The 17,502-nt window shown below is 50.1% G+C and overlaps 1 protein-coding gene across 2 annotated transcripts in view; it reads right to left on the bottom strand.

Annotated features, from left to right (window-relative positions):
• Positions 1 to 5,086, bottom strand: part of LOC135319937 (ephrin type-A receptor 8-like) — a 44,092-nt gene extending 39,006 nt beyond the window's left edge. For both annotated transcript variants that reach the window (XR_010379012.1, XM_064482271.1), the window contains exons 1-2: positions 4,938 to 5,086; positions 3,045 to 3,164 (exon numbers count right to left, since the gene is read on the bottom strand). The gene's annotated coding sequence lies outside the window, so the exon portion shown is untranslated. The remainder of the gene's footprint in view (positions 1 to 3,044; positions 3,165 to 4,937) is intronic.
• Positions 5,087 to 17,502: the final 12,416 nt, after the last annotated feature.

Below are 17,502 nucleotides of genomic sequence, written 5' to 3'. Positions count from 1 at the left end.
TCCCCCACAGCCTGTCTTGGGGCAGCCTCTGCTACCCCAGATTTGTGGGATGCATGTCTTGGGAACTGCTTGCTCCTGGGAGGCTGGCACGGTACAGTCAAAGTGCAGAGGCTGCAGTAGGGACAACGACAGCTGCGGGGGAGGGGGAGATGCCCCCCAGAGAACCAGTGGACTTGCTCCCATCTTCCCCGCAGCCTGGCCTGGGGGAGGCCTTTGTTGCCTCAGCTTCCTGGAAGGCAGGTCTCCCTGTCAGCCTGCTGCCCGGAGCCAGGCGTGGTGTGGTCAGGTGGCAGGGGCAACGGGTGCAGGAGATGCTTCAGTGACCCTGTCCATTTGCTCCCATCTCCCTGTGGCCTGGCCTAGGGGCAGCTTCTGCTGCCCCAGGTTCAGGGGACTCAAGTTACGTGACAGTCAGCTCCTGGGAGGCTGGGGTGGTGAGGTCAGGGGGCAGCAGTGGTTGTAGCAGCGACGGGGAGAGGGGCTGCTCTGGGAGAGCCAGTCCACTTGCTCCCATCTCCCCTGCTGCCTAGCTTTGGGGCGGCCTCTGCTGTCCCAGCTTTGCGGAATGCACTTCTCCCTGTCAGCCTGCTCCTGGGAGGCGGGTGCAGTGTGGTCAGGGGGTGGCAGCAGCGGTGACGTGATTGGGGCTGCCCCGTGCAAGCCTGGGGATTTGCTCCCATTTCCTGCTGCAGCCGCCCCCACACACTGCACTGCGCAGCCTCCCAGGAGCAGGCTGACCTGTAACCTGCGTCCTGCGAACTTAGGGCAGCAGAGGCCAGCACCAGGCCAGGCCACAGGGGAGATGGGGGCAAGTAGATTGGAGCATCTTAGGCAGGCCCCCTACCCCCACCGTCAGTGCTGCCACAGCCCCCAGACCCCTGACAGCACCACACAGGCCTCCAGGGAGCAAGGTAACCCTAAGACGTGCATCAGGTGAACCCTGGTAAGCAGATGCTGCCCCCAGGCCATACCTCGGGGGATATGGGAACAAATCCAGGGGCTCACAATGGGCAGCGCCCCTCCCACCACGGCCGCCTCCGCCCCAGCCCCCTGACCACAGGGTGCAAGGCTCCTGGGAGCTGGCTGACCTGGGGCTGTGCCTCCAGCGAACCTGGGGCAACAGAGGCCACCCCCAGGCCAGGCCACAGGGAACTGGGAGCAAATCTCCCAGCTCACAAATGGCAGCATCCTGTTATTCCCGCCTCGAAAGCTGCCACAGATTTCATCCTCCCCGCTGCTCACTGACTGGACCACACAGTCCTCTACGGAGCAGTCTGACCTAAAGAGGATCTTGGGGCAGCAGAGGCCACCCCCAGGCCAGGCAGCAGGGAAGATGGGAGCAAGTGACTGGCTCTCAAGGGGCAGACCCCCTTCCTTCACCATCACCTCCAAGGCTACCGCCTCTGCCATCTTCCCAGTCCCCTGGCCACACTGTGCCCATGGTCTTACTAAAGTGGGTATACAGGAAACATATCTCAACATTATAAAAGCTATTCATGACATACCTACAGTCATCATAACACCCTACCAAGAGAGTTGAAAGCCTTGCCGCTAAAATCTGGAACCAGACAAGGGTGCCCACTCTCATCACATCTATTCAATATACTATTGGAAGTCCTAGCCATAGCAATTAAATGAGAAAAAAAATAAAAATAAAAGGGATCCAAAATGGAAAAGAAGAAGTAAAATTGTCATTATAAGCAGATGGCATACTATATATAGAAAACGTTAAAAGCTTCACACAAAAACTAATAGAGCTACTACTCATCATGGTAGCAGGACACAACATCCACACACAGAGATCAGTGGCATTTCTTTAAATGAAATAATCCCTGTTTAAATTGCATCCAAAAAATAAAGTACTTAGGAATAAATCTGACCAAGGACATGAAAAACTTACATGTGCAGACCTACAAAACACTGGCTAAATTAAAGAGAACTTAAAGGAATGGAAAGATAGCCCATGTTCTTGCATTGGAAGAATTAACATTGTTAAAATGGCCATACTGCCCAAAGCAATCTACAGATTAATGCAAACCCTATCAAATCACCCAGTACATTTTTCACAAAACTAGAACAAATAACCCTAAAATTTATGTGAAATCACAAAAGACCCAGAATTACCAAAGCATTGCTGAAGAAAAAGACCACTGCTGGTGGAATAACCCCCGCAGACTTCAGACAGTACTACAGAGCTACAGTCATCCATGGTATTGGTACAAAAACAGACGTATGGGTCAATGGAAAAGAGAGAGCCCAGAAATAAACCCACACACTTTTGGTCAATTCATCTTTGACAAAGGAGGCAAGAACACACAATGGAGTCAAGAGAGTCTCTTGAGCAAATGGAGTAGGGAAAATTGGACAGCTGCATGTAAATCAATGATGTTAGCATACTCCCTCACCCCATGAAGAAAAATAAATTCAAAATGGCTTAAAGACTTAAACATAAGACAAGACACTATAAACCTCTTAGAAGAAAACATAGGCAAAACATTATCTGATATACATCTCAGCAATGTTCTCCTAGGGCAGTCTACCAAGGAATAGAAGTGAAAGCAAAAGTAAAGAAATGGGTCCAAACTGAACTCATAAGCATTTGGAAAGCAAAGGAAACCACAAGCAAAACTAAATGACAACATACGGAATGGGAGAAAATATTTATAAATGATTCAACTGACAAAGGCTTAATTTCCAGAATATATTAACAGCTCATACAATTTAATAACAAAAATCAAACAATCCAATCCAAAAATGGGGAGACCTAAACAGGTATTTCTCCAATAAAGACTACAAATGTCCAATAGCCACATGTAAAAATGCTCAATATCACTAATTATCAGAGAAATGCAAATCAAAACTACAATAAGGTATCAGCCCGCACGAGTCAGAATGGCCATCACACAAAAGTTCATGAATGATAAATGCTGGGGAGGGTGTGGAGAAAAGGGAACCCTCTTACACTGCTGGTGGGAATGTAGTTTGGTGTAGCCATTATGGAAAACAGTACAGAAATTCCTAAAAAAAACTAAAAATGGACTTACCCTATGATCCAGCAGTCCCACTTCTGGGTATATGTCTGGAGGGAACTCCAATGTGAAAAGATATCTGCACCCCAGTATTCATAGCACCACTGTATACAGTAGCCAAGACATGGAAGAAACCTAAACATAGCAACAGATGACTGGATAAAGAAAATGTGGTATAGTTATACAATGGAATACTACTCTGCCATAAAAAAGGATAAAACAATGCCATTTGCGGCATCATGGATGGACCTAGAGATCATCACTATAAGTGAAGTGACCCACAAAAAGAAAGAAAAATACCATATGATAACACTCATATGTGCAATCTGAAAAAAAAAAAGACACTATGAACTCATCTACAAAACAGACTTGCAGACTTAGTAAACAATCTTATGGTTACCATGGAAAGGGGGTGGGAAGGGATAAATTTGGGAGTTTGAAATTTACAAATGTCACTATATATAAAAATAGATTATTTAAAAAGTTTTTTTCTGTATATCACAGAAACCTATGTTCAATATCTGGTAATAATCTATAATGGAAAAGCCGTTGCAGCCACCAGCTGAGGAAGCAAAAGAAAGAAGACTGAGTTATCATGGGCTGGAGCCCAGTCCTCCTAAAGTCCTTGCCCGCTGCTGACGCTGCCCCCTGACTGCACTGCGCCCTCCTCCCAGGAGCAGGCTGACATGAAGACATGCGTCCTGCGAACCTGGGGTAGCTGAGGCTGCCCCGAGGACAGGTCCTGGGGGAGATGGGAGCAAGTCGACCTTCTCCCCCTGGGGCAGCATCCCTCCCTCAGCCACCGCCCCCTGACTGGACCAAGCCTGCCTTCCAGGCGCCAACTGACCTGTTAACAAGTGATCCGCGAACCTGGGGTAGCGACGGGGAGAGGGGCGCCGCCCCTGGCAAGCTAATCGATTTGCCCCCATCTCCCCTGTGGCATGGCCTGGGGGCGGCCTCTGCTACCCCAGGCACATCCCTAGGTCAGCCTGCTCCAGGGAGGCGGGTGCGTTGTGGCTGGAGGCAGGGGCAGCCTTGGCTGGTTACAGAATCTGCCCATGCCAGCCTGTGGATTTGCTTCAAATTCCTTCGCGGCATTTCCTGGGCTTGGCCTCTGCTGCCCCAGGTTCGCGGGACTCAGGTGCTGTTGGGGGGCGGCGGAGGCGGCGGCGGATTGGGGCTGCCCTGTGGGAGCACGGGGATTTGCTCCCATTTCCTATTATCGCTACCGCCGCCGCACACTGACAGCAGGGCGCCCACCTCCCTGAAGCAGACTGACCTGTAACCTGAGTCGCACGAACCTGGGGCTTTAGAGGTCGCCCCTGGGACAGGACACGGGGAAGATGGGAGCAAATCCACAGGCTGGAAGGGGCAGACCCCTCTCCCGGCCGCCGCCGCTGCCCCTGCACCCTGACAACTCCGCGACTGCTCCTCAAGGGCAGGCTTACCATGAGACGTGCACCCCGCGAACATGGGGAAGCAGAGTCCACCCCAGTCTAGGCCTCGGGGGAACAGGGAGCAATCCAGGGGCAGCCCCCATCCCACCCGCGGGCGCCACAGAGGTCCCCTGACCGCACGGCATCCGCCTCCTGGGAGCAGGTTATAGTCTGAGGGCTGGTCGGAGGTGCTCCAGGGCCGACAGGCGGCCTCCCACCTCCCGGGGCTGTACCCGCTTTTCCAAACCTGGGTACAAGCAGCGGCGAAGACGCGGGGTTCAGGGACTACTAATGTTGCGGGGGTGGGGCACCACGAACCAGGGCTGTGGCCTTGGACCCGCATCAGGGTCCTAACCTGCCCCGTCATCCGGGCCTCACCTACACACCCCTACCCATGCGCCTCCCCAACTGCGCAGCCCAGGCCTCACCCGCCGGCCCCTCAATCTGCGCGCCCTCACCGGCGCCCCCTTACCTGCCCGGCGGCGACAGGAGAGGTGATGGCAAGTGGCGGCCCAGACTCCAGGCCACTTCCTCCTCCGGGAGCTGGGCCAGGAGCACACCCGGATCCCGCCCGGCTTCCACAAGCTCTGGGCGCGCTCCCGCGTCCTCGCCCCTCCTCCTCCTCCCGCCCGCAGCGCGGATGCTGGCCTGGGGCTCCTGCTGTACCGGACGTGGCGACTGGGGCCGGGACGGCCTGGGCGGGGCCCGGCGGTGGGGCGGTGGGGCGGGCTCACCCCGCTGCCCGCCCTGCTGGGTCTCCATCCCCAATGTCCCCATCCTGCCACTGGCTGGGTCCTGGCACCCAACCAGAGCCACGACCACCCTGGGCCAGGCCACACACCCCCATCCTCACTCCCCATACTCACCTCACTCTTCCTGTTACTACCCTCCCACCCCAGGCCAGGCCCAGTCTCCCATCAGATCCCAAAGACCGGGCTCCTCCTCACACTGAGGTCCCAGCCCCCACACTCCCTCCTGCTAGGTCCTAACCTATGGCCCCTGCACCACAACCTCACCCCACATGCCTCACCGCAGGACCCCCAACATCCAGAAATGGTCTCCCTCACCTCTTAGCCGGGTCAGTTCCACTCGGAGCAGCCCCTCACCCCTCAGCCTGTACCCCCTCACTGCGGGATCCCCCCTCACTCCAAGTGCACCCCTACCAGGAGATGATCCCCTCACCCCTCACCCCGTGGTTGGAGTGGGGAAGTCCGGGCTCCAGTCACGATGGCGACTGCCACCAGCGGGGGAATCCAGCCTAGTGTGCACCTGCATAGCTAGTGTCTGAGGCTACAGAGCGAAGCAGGCTGGGCTGGAAGTGGTTCCAATTCCCGCCCTGGTGCCCTGACCCCGCGCCTTGTGCCTCAATTTAGCGGGCCGGTCAGGGTGACCCCGGGCTGCCTGTCATTGGCCTGTGGGCCTTGGGTGGTTGATGGTCCTGATGGTGATCTGGACCTGTAGGCGGAGGCACTGGGCACACAGACCTATAGGGGTGGGCGAGTTCAGAGGGTGCACTTGAGCCGAGGGTTGGACAGCAGGCAGTGGGCTGTGTGCATGGCCTGGACTCAGCCCAGGTGGGTGCAGGGACCTAGTTCATTCACACCAGGCCAGAAGGAAGAGGGATGGGAGCTTTTGAAAGTGTCCAGGTTAGGAAGCCAAGGCTGGAGAGTAAAGCAGGCAGCTGCACTGGCCAGGCCACCTTGGAGCCCGCCATGACGCTGGTCCCTTGCATCAGGGGAGACTGACCATTGACTGGCCAATGAGATGTCCCCTGCCGTGGTATAGCTTACAGACAATTGAAGGGAATTTGACACTTGATTTTAATCACCAATAATTGTTACTTTCTCTGTGGGAGATCAGGTCCACAGTCATGGTGAACCTGGCAGGGCTCCTGCTTGAATCCCAGCCTGGGGCAGAGGAGGACCCGCAGAGGAAACAGCCTCTTAGATCTCACCAAAAGGCACTGTAATAGAAAAGAATAAACCTGACTCCATATTAGATCTGTTCCTCTGACTTTAACCGTGTGCCCTCTTTTCTAGGCTTAGTCTTGCCAGCTCTGTCCCTTTTGTAAAACAAGGTTGCCTTTAGCCTGAAATATACAGGAGGCCCTATTCTCAAGGCTCTGACCCTTAAGGATATTAACACTTTTGCACTCCTATAAAGACAACAAGTTGCAGAATAGAAAATAACGTTTGTTTTGTTGGAGGTTTTACAGGGAAACCATGGTCAGCAAAGGATTCCAAGAACAAAGAAATCCTACACCAAGAAGTTTGCAACAACCAACCACAGCTCCTCCCCTTTTTAGTAGAAAAAGAGCCTGAAGTCTGACTTGGGGAAGCTGGCTCTCCAGGACATTAGTCTGCCATTATCTTGGTCTGCAGCTGTCCACATGGGTCAGGTCATGGTGCCTCTGTATAACCTCTAACAAAACAAATGTTACTTTCTATTCTACAACTTGTCTTTATATTAAGTGCAAAAGTGTCAATATCCTTAAGGGTGAGAGCCTTGAGAATAGGCTTTCCTGTATATTTCAAGCTAAAGGAAACATTGTTTTACAAAATGTGCAGAGCTGGCAAGTCTAAGCCTGGGAAACAGGGCACAGGGTTAAAACAAACAAACAAACAAACGAAAAACAGATCTAAAATTGTGTTCTACACTGGAATTTGACACAACATTGTAAAATGAATATAAATCAATAAAAAATGTTTTAAAAAAAGAAAAAAAAAAACCCAAAAGAACAGATCTAATAGGGAGTCAAATTTGTTCTTTTCTATTATAGGATATTCTATTTTTATGTTTTAAGTTTATAAGAATAAAGTTAAGCCTTTTCCCATTTTAAATTGTGCAATTAAGGAGCATTAGGTGCATTCACAATGCTGTGAGACCAACACCACTGGTTTCAGACTATTGCTTTCCTCAAAGTAAAAGCTTGTATCAAAAGCACACCCCACGTCCTCCCTTCCGCAGCCCGTGACAAGCCCTAATCCCCTTTCTCTCTGTGTGTCTTTACCTATCCTGGAGGTTCCCTATCAATGAAATCATATAAAAGGTGGCTTTTTTTGTCTGCCCACATATCTTAAGCAGGGACTGGTGAATTTTTTTGTTTTACATAAATTAGCATTTTTGTATTTTGAGAGGAAAATCCAGATGGATTAAAGATGAGACGTACTAAATGAAGCCCTTTTAGTAACTCTGTGCATCATCTCAGGGTAGGCACTGCTGTTCTAAATGTGAAGCCAGAGCCAGAAGGGAGATGCTTCACTCTTCCTGTGCCAAAATAAAACCAAAAAGAAACAAAAAGCAAAGGCTAAGAAAAGCAGCTGGAAAGACAAAACACAACCTGGAAAAAGTGTTCCTAAGACCCAAGGTTGGAGAAAGGCTTCACATCCCTGTGGTCCAAAAAGCTCTCAAAACCCAGTGTTCTGAAAAGAAACAGAACACACACAGGCAGTTCCAATGAGAGGCAGTGCAGGTGGCCGGTGTGCTCGAGATGCTCAACCTCTCAGGTGAGGACACAGGCAGACGGACACACTGTGGAGGCAGCACTGGTCACCGTCACACTGGCAGGCCTTTAGCCTTGTGACAGCCAGCTCTGGTGACAACGTGAGCAGGCAGAGGCCCCAGGAGGTCCCCTGGAAGGAAGAGAAAATGGCCACTCCTCTCTGGGAGAACAGGGTACAGGACACATCAAAGGGCCACAGGTGCGTCCCTTCCCCAGCAGTGCTGAGCCTTAGAGCTGATCCCACCAAAGTGCTTGCACAGCTTTCAAAGATGTTTTTTCTTCAGTAACATGAATTCAAATGAATCAATACGTCATCAAGGCATTTTAAGAAGTGACTTGCCCTGGGCCCTAACATTACACACACATAAATACACACATATACACATAAACGTATATACACATACATACAGAAAAGAGACAGACTGAAACACAGAGAGGCAGAGGGAGAGAGAGAAACAGAGAGAGAGACAAGGCAGAGAGAGAGGCACTGAGAGACAAAGAGAGAGAGAATGAACACTGGAGCTGGGAATGAGTGGAACTCATGCACATTTTTGTAAGTCAGTCTGCATGTCAGAACCCGGGCTCAATGTCCATCCACCCTCCAGGGGAGGGTGTGGGGATCACACAAGGACGTGTGACCAGAAGGCAAACAAGCAGGGAGACACTGTGGGGCAGCCCACCACAGAGGCTGAGATGAGACACTGGGCCTGGATCTGAACAGGACACAATGACCTAGGAGGTTGTATGCCAGAGCGGACAATGTCAAAGTTGTAATTAATTTCAACACGCTGACAGGTAGCTGGGAAGTAGGCGGCAAGGAGGGTGACTTTCCCCAGAGCCCAGGGCAGACCCCGGCCTGTGTGGCATGTGCTCTGCACACCGCCAGCCCTCTGTGGGGTCCTACCCTTGCTGAGTTTGTGCACGAGCTCCCTGTGATGCCAGCCCGTGGGGGTGATAGGTGCGCTAGGTGTTAATGGGTCTAGAGACAGGATGTCTTCCCCAGGAAGCAGGGGCCAGAATGAACCCCACTGTGCCGATGGGGGATTGGGGAGACCCTGAGAGGCAGGTGGCTTGTCCAGGGTGACAGCGCTGCTGGGGGGGAGCTGGGTCTGAACCCAGCTGTGTCCTCAGAGTTGTGGCCCTGGCTGCATCCAGGCCTCCCCAGGGCTATAGGAGGGGCCGAGTTGGTGTCACTGTGTGTGGACATGGCATGGGGTGGGAAGTGAGCCATCTTCAGCCCAGAAAGGCCCTTGGGGAGCTTTGTGTAAGGAGGAGGCTTGGGGAAGGGGACCCCAGGAAGTGACCTCACTTCCCTGGCAATACAGCCCAACAGAACTTGGAACCTAGGTCACCAGGCACCCACTCTGTAGAGAAGCCCCTACTCAGCTCACCTGGTTGGTCAACTCAGCTCAACTCAGAGGTGTTCTGCTGCGTCCAACACCCCGAGGCCGCGGCCACCGGAAAGCCTGCAGCGAGGGGCTGGGCCAGCGGTGCCGGTGCTGGGTCAGCTCTCACCCCAGGCGCCTCTGGCCTTTTGGCCAGAGAGACCCAAAGGTAACACAGGGAGCCCCAGAGCAGGCCTGCCCAGGCCAGGCCACCACTCAGATCCCCCCCCCGGGGTAGCCCCACATCCCCTTCCTGGCTGGTGGAGGTGGGGCAGTCATGTTGGGGGCGTCCTTCCTCAAGCAAGAGCAGGCTGAGGAAGGGTCAGAGTCCTGGGGGGCCGGTCACGTCCACAACCCGGGTCACAGCTAGCTGGCTGGGATGTGGAGAGCCGGGGCAGGGCCCTGCTGCCCGAGGTGGAGCCCATGCCCTTCAGGTGTGTCTCTTCCCTCCCGGGTGACTGTCTGAGCTGATAAATGTCCCAGTCTGATCTGACAGCAGAGGGTCGAGTGGGCAGAAGCAAGGGTGGTCCTGGCCGGGCAGGGCTCTGAGACCTCCGGGCCTGGCCGGCTGCCGGTCACTGTGATTACAGAGCTGGACACTGCAGGAATCGGTGGATGAGGACACCCATTCCACCTCCCTGAGTGAGGGGCTGATGCGCCACACATCTGAGGGCCAGCGCAGGCCCGGGTGAGTCTGGATGTGGAGGGCTCCCCACCACCATGGCCTTCTGCCCAGACACCGCCCAGGCCTCTCCCCAGGGTCCTCCCTGGGGCTGATGGGCAGCTCAGCACCCCCAGTTCCTACCTGGAGCACCGTGCCCACCTCCTTGGGAGTCAGGTGGAGGACCAGGAGCTGCCTGCGGCATAGCCCGAAGGTGAGAAGGGAGGGGCCAGTGCCTGTGTGTAGGTGAGGGAGGGCCGAGGGCTGGGCCACACAGGGAGGCATCACCAGAGGCTGCTGCTGACACCAGAGCAAAGACTGGCCTCAGACCACCTGTCTGGAAGAATTCAGCCACAGAACACATCCTGTGGGCACTTGCTGGGCGGGAGCTGTCTAGAAAGCTCTGGGAAGATTTCTGTCCTTGAAGAGGCACATGGAAAGGGAGGCACGTGGGTCAATTTTTCTTCTCTCACAGCATGAGCTCTTCCACTAGACTGAAAGCTCTCTCCACTTCCAACAGTTACAGAGCAGGCAGGGGCAGGGGAAGATGCCAGAGACCAAAAAAAGGACGATCTGGATCCAGCAGGAGACCCCAAGCTCCCTCCTGCTGCTCCTGTTTCTCCTGAAGCTCCTGCACCTGGACCACTGAGCAACGGAGAACCAGTTCAGGCGTCAGCACCCCCTGGGGCTGAGCCCCCTCTGCGCCCACCCACACCTTCTCCAAAATCCCACCGTCAGTCCCCGCCACACCCGAACTTGACTTCCCTTCCCCTGAAGATGTTTGTGTTTGGTTTTTCCTTAGTTTAGTTTGTTTGTTTCACATTGTTTATGGCATCCTTTATTTTTCTTTTTTAAGTTTCTTTTAATAAAATATAGACTTTTTCCCTTTTAAATTGTGCAGTTCAGGAGCATTAGGTGCATTCACATGATGTGAGACTATCACTACCATCTAGTTTCACACTATTTCTTTCCTCAAAGTGAAACCCTGGATCCAGAGCATGCACTCCACTTTCTCCCTCCCCCAGCCCCTGACAAACCCGAGTCCTCTTTCTCTCTGTCTGTCTTTACCTCTCCTGGGTGTTCCCTGTCAATGAAACTATGAAAGGTGGCTTTTTGTGCCTGCCCACATGTTTTAAGCTGGGACTGGTGACTTTTTTATTTTTACTTGAAATATCATTTTTAGTATTTGAAAGGGAAATCCAGGTGGGCTAAAGATATGATGTACAAAATGAAGCCCTTTTAGTAACTGTGCAAAATCTCAGGGTAGACACTGCTGTTCCCCCTGTGACGCCACAGCCAGAAAACAGAAGGGAGATGCTTAGGTCTTCCTGTGGCAAAAGCAAAACCAAACAAATCAAAAAACAAGCAAAAGCCCAGAAAAACAGCTGGAAAGACAAACCACAACCTGGAAGAAGCGTTCCTCATAACCCAAGATTGGAGAAAGTTTTCACATCCCTGTGGTCCAAAAACCTCTCAAAACCCAGTGTTCTAAACAGAAACAGAACAGACACAGGCAGTTCCAATGAAAGGCAGTACAGGTGGTCTGTGTGTTAGAGATGCTGGACCCACAGGTGAGGACACAGGCCGATGGACACATTGCAGAGACAGCATTGGTTACCATCACACTGGCAGGTCTTTAGTCAGGTGACAACCAGCTCTGGTGACAACGTGAGCAGGCAGTGGCTCCAGCAGATCCCTTGGAGGGAAAAGAGAACTGACGCTCCTCTCCGGGAGAACAGGGTGCAGGATGCATCAAAGGGCCACAGGTGCATCCCTTCCCCAGCAGTGCTGATCCTCAGAGCTGATCTCAACTAAGTCCTTGCACAACTATTCAAAGATGTCTTTTCAAGGGTGTTCATCACAGCACTAGTTGAAACAGTCGGAATTAAAGCAACACTAAGTTTGATGGAGAGGGGATGGGGTCCATTCATTCTGGTTCACGTGGATGAATGAATGCTGTGCATTTGGAAAAGTGGGTGTCTGTTCTCTACCTGATGTCAATGGATGGGTGCATGTGAACCCAACTCTGCATCCGGGTCCCATCTGCACAACAACATATGTGTGAAAACAACATAGATGTAAATGAATCTGATTATGTGTGTGTGAGAGACAGATGGAGAGAGACAGACTGAGAGACACAAAGACTGAGAGGTGAGCACCAAACCGTTCATGACAGTCACCTCCGTGCGTGGGATTTACAAATCTCTTCTCTTCTCTTTTAAGCAACATTTCAATGTTTTGTAATATGTCTGTATTGCTCTACTAATTCTAAAAGGATTAAAATCCTATGTTAGTGTGACCCATTCATTACTCATCTATGGAGTAATTAAAGTACATTAATCCTATTTTTAAAAGATTTATTATGAGGACAATAAGCATTTATGAGAGTAAAATATGAATTCTACAGGAGTTAAGAATCCTTAAAGAACAAAGACCTCTCAGGACTCAGTTCCATGTCAGCTCCGTGGCAGTGGATGTTCTCCAGGAGGTCGTGTCTGTTCTGAAGCAGCATCCAATAGAGGTGAGGAAGAAGTCCCAGACTTGGACACTGAAGACCACAATAGATGAGAGATTCTGTTGAGAATTTAAGACCTACATTCACAGAAAATAATCCCATAATCATGGAGCAGAAGGCTTCGTTCTACTAAGATGACAATAGTCCACGAATAGATCTAAGGATTCAAAGAATGCCTACCCAAGTCCCAGGTGATGTTTTGCAGGAATTGACAATCAATCTAAAATTCACGTGGAAAATCCAGGGGCTCCGAACAGATGAGTGACTCTTGAAAAAGAAGAACAAATTTCGAGGAATGGAAAGCCAGATGGAACCCACGGTTGATACAAAAGCTCTTTAAGCTGAAGATACCTGAGGTTCAATAGATGTAGAAGAAAACCTGTCATGGAAGCCAATTCTCCCCTCCCCCTTTGCCCTATTAAGTTAGGTTGATAACAAAGCCTTTAACTTTCACAATTTAACATGGTAGTTACTTTTCTGGTTGGCTCCTGCGTGTGTATAAATAAACCTTTTCTCTCGTTCATCTCCTCTTTATTTCTGTGGGCTCTTTGGGAGGGACTCTGGATGATGGGGACCTGCTCTTTTCTCACCTTCTTTAGTGACATCTTTTGTCCGTGGTGAAGTGATTAAAAAAAAAAAAAAGGCTCATTGGTTTTGGGTCAGATTTGGAACATGTATACCTTTGGAGACTCCCTGGAGGAACAAGGGGGTTCAATAGAGCTGGGAGAATTTACTGGTTGTCTTGTCCAAATGCCCAATAAGAAGCTATTTGCAAGGATGTTTTTAAAGGTTCTTACCCTAAAACAAATATCCTATCTAAACCTCTTGGATGACCAAATAAAAAGAAAGACAAAGGAGAATCATGGCTAGCCTAAGAACACTTCCTTAACAAAACGGAAGGACAGAATCAGATTCAGAGCAAAAATTAAAATCCATTTACACCATCAACCCTCCCATCCTTTTGTAGACTGTCCTCATGTAATCTTCCAGATGGCTCCCTGGAGAAAGCCACTCCCCAAGGTCGCACATGGCCAGCTCCTTTGCCTGGACCTCATGCTTGCTTTCAGAGCTTGGCCCGGAGGGACGTTGGTCCCCAGGGCCTGAGAGGGGCTATTTGTGAAACCTTCTCTGCTAAGACCCACCAGGCTGAAGGGGAACTGTGTTCTCTGAGGGAGAGAGAGCACACCGAGCCTCTGTGGAGGCAGCTCTGAGATCATTCCAAAGGCACACAGCTCTGACTCTGGACACGGGAATTTTTGATTGGCATCTTAGTTGGAAACCTCCTCCTAGATAGAAAGAAGCAGGTTCAAGATGTTGCAATTGGATGGGCAGGTCGGCCTCTCAAAGTTACCGATTAGGAGGATACGCAGTTCTCTGCAGAAGTAGGAACACCCATCCCTGCTCTGCTGACTTCATCTACAGAGAAACAGAGACGCAGCTCTACGGGGAATTCAACACCCACCAACCCTTCTTACCTACATCAACGTCCCAACTTTCTTCTCCTGTCAGAGCCCTGGACACAAACTGTGACTCAGCCCCAGATATCACATACCCATCACCCTGAACCACTCTGTGTCTGTGTCCAAATCCAGCACCAAGGCCTGTGACTGTTACTGTCAAGTCGTGTCCCCCTTTCAGCCCATCTCCCACAGTCATCGAGCCCAACCTCGGTGTCTCTCTCCAGGTCAGCAGCACTCTTCCCACTGGCTTCCCATCAGCTTACCTTGCCCTGCTCCCATTTTTTATTCCCAATACATCACCCACAATGGTCTTATTAAAGGATGAATCAGATCAAGTTGCTCCCCTGTACAAAATACTGTCCTGATTTTCCATTGTATTAGGAAGGATATCCAGAGTCCCTACCAAGGCCTTGTGTGATCCTGTCCCTCACCCGTCTCTGCAGCCTCAGTTCTCACCGTTCTGCTCCAGCCCATCTTCACCGCCCAGATGGTCCCCACCAGGACAGCGGTGTTTGTAACTCCAAGTCTCGTACTTACACTTCTCCCGGCCTGGGAGGCTTTTCTTGTCTGTTACCTACGTGGCTTATTCTCTTACTTCATTCAGGACTTTGTTCAAATTATTTTACCTTCAGAGAGGACTTATCTGACCACAGTATTTAAAATAGGATGCACATATTTCCTGTTCAATCATTTTCTCTCCTAATATGCTTTATGTTTCTTTGTGGCAATTATTAGTACCTGGCAGTACATAATATATTTATTTACTGACTGGTTTATTGTCTATCTTTCTTACTAGACCTATATTCATGGAACCACAAATGACAGGTTTAACCAGTACCTTTCAAACCACCTTTAAATGAATGCTTTTATAAGGTGAGAATTAAAGAGGGTTCCACAGGTTGCCTAGAGGAGAAAAGACAAAGGATTCAGGTTGAACTAGGTTATTAAGAACCTGGGAGTTAATGGTTATTTATTTTATACTTAGTAGTGTGTATCTGTTAATCCCAAACTCCTCATCTAGCAAAACACCAATCTGATTACTTTTTTAAAAACTTTTTTCTTTTTAAAGTTGGGTTGTTTGAGATCTCTTTTCTTTGTTCTTTTTCTTTAAAAATTTTTTTCTTATTATTGTTTTACATTGAGGTACTGGGAACTGAAACCGGCACGTACTCTACCCCTTGAACTATACCCTCCCCTCCAAAGCCGACTACTTTTATACTTTGACAATACCATATTGAATTAAGATTTTTTATTCCATTTTTCCTTCAGAGAGTTTATAACTGAGGGAGAGTCAGAGGAAGCCCTGGGCCATCCCTTCCTTCTCAGCGGGTCACTACACAGCAGCGGAGCTTGGCTGTCGCCGGCCCAGCTCACCTTTCTGCTCTGAGGGCCGACTCAGACCACTTCTCTAAACAGAGGCGTGTTAGAAGCAGCAGAAAGCCAACTAGAGAGCAAAAATGACAAGCCTGACCCACCTGCAGTTGGACATCATCTGCTCTGAAACGAACATCTTAAAAATCTCTTCTTCCCATTAGTGGATGGTTTTCAGAAATGTTCCCAAGGAGATGAATCTGGCTCTTTATTTTTCTGGGTTTCTTGGGCCTTCTATGACTTTAACTACAGGCTTGATTTTCTGCAGAACGTCTGCAGGGAAGCCAGGCAGAACACGTGAACAGACCCTGCAGGCCACGGCTGAGGCCTCCGGTCAAAGCATCCTTGTTGTGCAGAGTCTATGGTCATGGGACCATTTTCATTACTGCTGTAATTAGTTCTCATCCAAGTGTCCCACAGAGAATGAGGTTTCTAGATAGAAGTTGGTCAGATGCAGGTGAACGGTGGGGATTTGGGATGCAGATGGCAGACAGACTGGAAGGAGAGATGGGAAATGTTTCTTCAGGCTTCAATTTGGAACATTTCCGGGCTTCACATGGACATTAAACTTGGTCAGGCTGAAGCTCCATTTCCTCTGAGACAGGGTGATGTACACGTATCCCTCCGACTTCTACAGAGTATGTTGAATCTGGACGTGAAAGCCCAGGGGACGGAGAGCTTCAAGCGACACCTACATTCCAGGATGCCTATGATCTCGGGATCACAAAGAGGAAAAGAATGCACATACTTTGCCTGTGTAGTTCTATGTGAAATTATTTGGACCCTTGCCGGATGGTGTAAGATCAGAGATCATGTAGTCTTTCTTACGTTGCAAAGACGACAGTTCTTCTTGATGATTCAGCAGACTGTTTCCGATGGCCCGGGGTCTGTGCCAGACATTAGCTGTCTAGACAAACACCACACAGCCCCCCATCCCTCAAGGAGATCACAGTGTGTCGTGGAAGAGACAAATTTAAATAGGTTTTCAAAACAATGTGGTAAGAGTCACTTGGCATCATGTATACTGTATGTTCAGAGGGGCCCTTGCACTGCCTGGGGCAGGGTTCTAGAAGGTAGGGAAGGTGTCAGAGAGGAAATGCCTCCTGCACTGACATCTGAAGGATGCCAGCAAATCTCTAGACCAGGAGAGTGCGAGGTGGGGACGGGATTCTCAGCAGCTTGCGTGTCTCGTGCAGACGCCTGGTCGTGTCTAAGAGCACTTTGCACTTAGGGAAGGAAGGTCAGTGAGGCTAGAGGCTGTGGGGAACTAACGGAAGCTGAGGCTGAAAAAAAGCAGCAACTAGGTGATGAGAAGGTGTAATTTTAAATCAGGGAGCGTGGACCTCCTCACATACGCAGCGGGGAATTCTTTGGGGTTTTAAGGAGGAGAGTGACACAGGTTAGTCATTAAAAGTGAGCAAAGTGGATTGTTCACTCTAAAGAACAGCACTGGGGTGACTAGCAAGGGGTGGGAATTAATGCAGTGGGGAGCGAGGAGCAGGGTCTTAGTTTGGGGACATTAAGGAATAGTATTGTAGTACTGACGGGGGTGAGGGAGTGGAAAAGTAAAGGAAAACTCCCAGATGTATGGCACGGAATACAGATGGGATAGTGATGCCATTGTTTGAAGAAGTAAACCTAGTTCTGAGCGAGTGTAAATTCAAACATACAGAGCTTGAGATTTTTATGGGCTAATCAAGTGGGAATGTCTACTTGTCAATTATAAGTGTATTTCTGGGACTAAACTGAGATGTCCATGCTGGAAAAGATTTGACAGTTAATCAGTGGACAGAGAGCAGTTGAAGCCACGGGAATAAATGCCACCCACTGACAGTTTATCAAAGGAAAGGGAAGGAAGGCACTTCTGGTTCAGAAAATATGGCAGACCAGAAACTTGAAGACCCACTCACTGAAGACACATAAAAACGTAGGACACAATGCCGCCAATCTTTTCTTTTTAAAAACACCTTTATTGTGGTGATTCCTGTTCAGTAAATTACACATATTTCACATGTACTATTTGATGAATTTGATAGATGTCTACACCCAGAAAACCATCACCACAATCAAGATAGCTAACATTTCCATCACTCCCCAAGAGGGGCAATTTTCGAATTCCCAAATTTATCCCTTCCCATCCCCT

Source organism: Camelus dromedarius, chromosome 35 (assembly GCF_036321535.1).
Source record: "Camelus dromedarius isolate mCamDro1 chromosome 35, mCamDro1.pat, whole genome shotgun sequence".
In the NCBI taxonomy this organism is placed as follows: domain Eukaryota; kingdom Metazoa; phylum Chordata; class Mammalia; order Artiodactyla; family Camelidae; genus Camelus; species Camelus dromedarius.
This window is presented reverse-complemented; position numbering and strand designations above follow the sequence as displayed.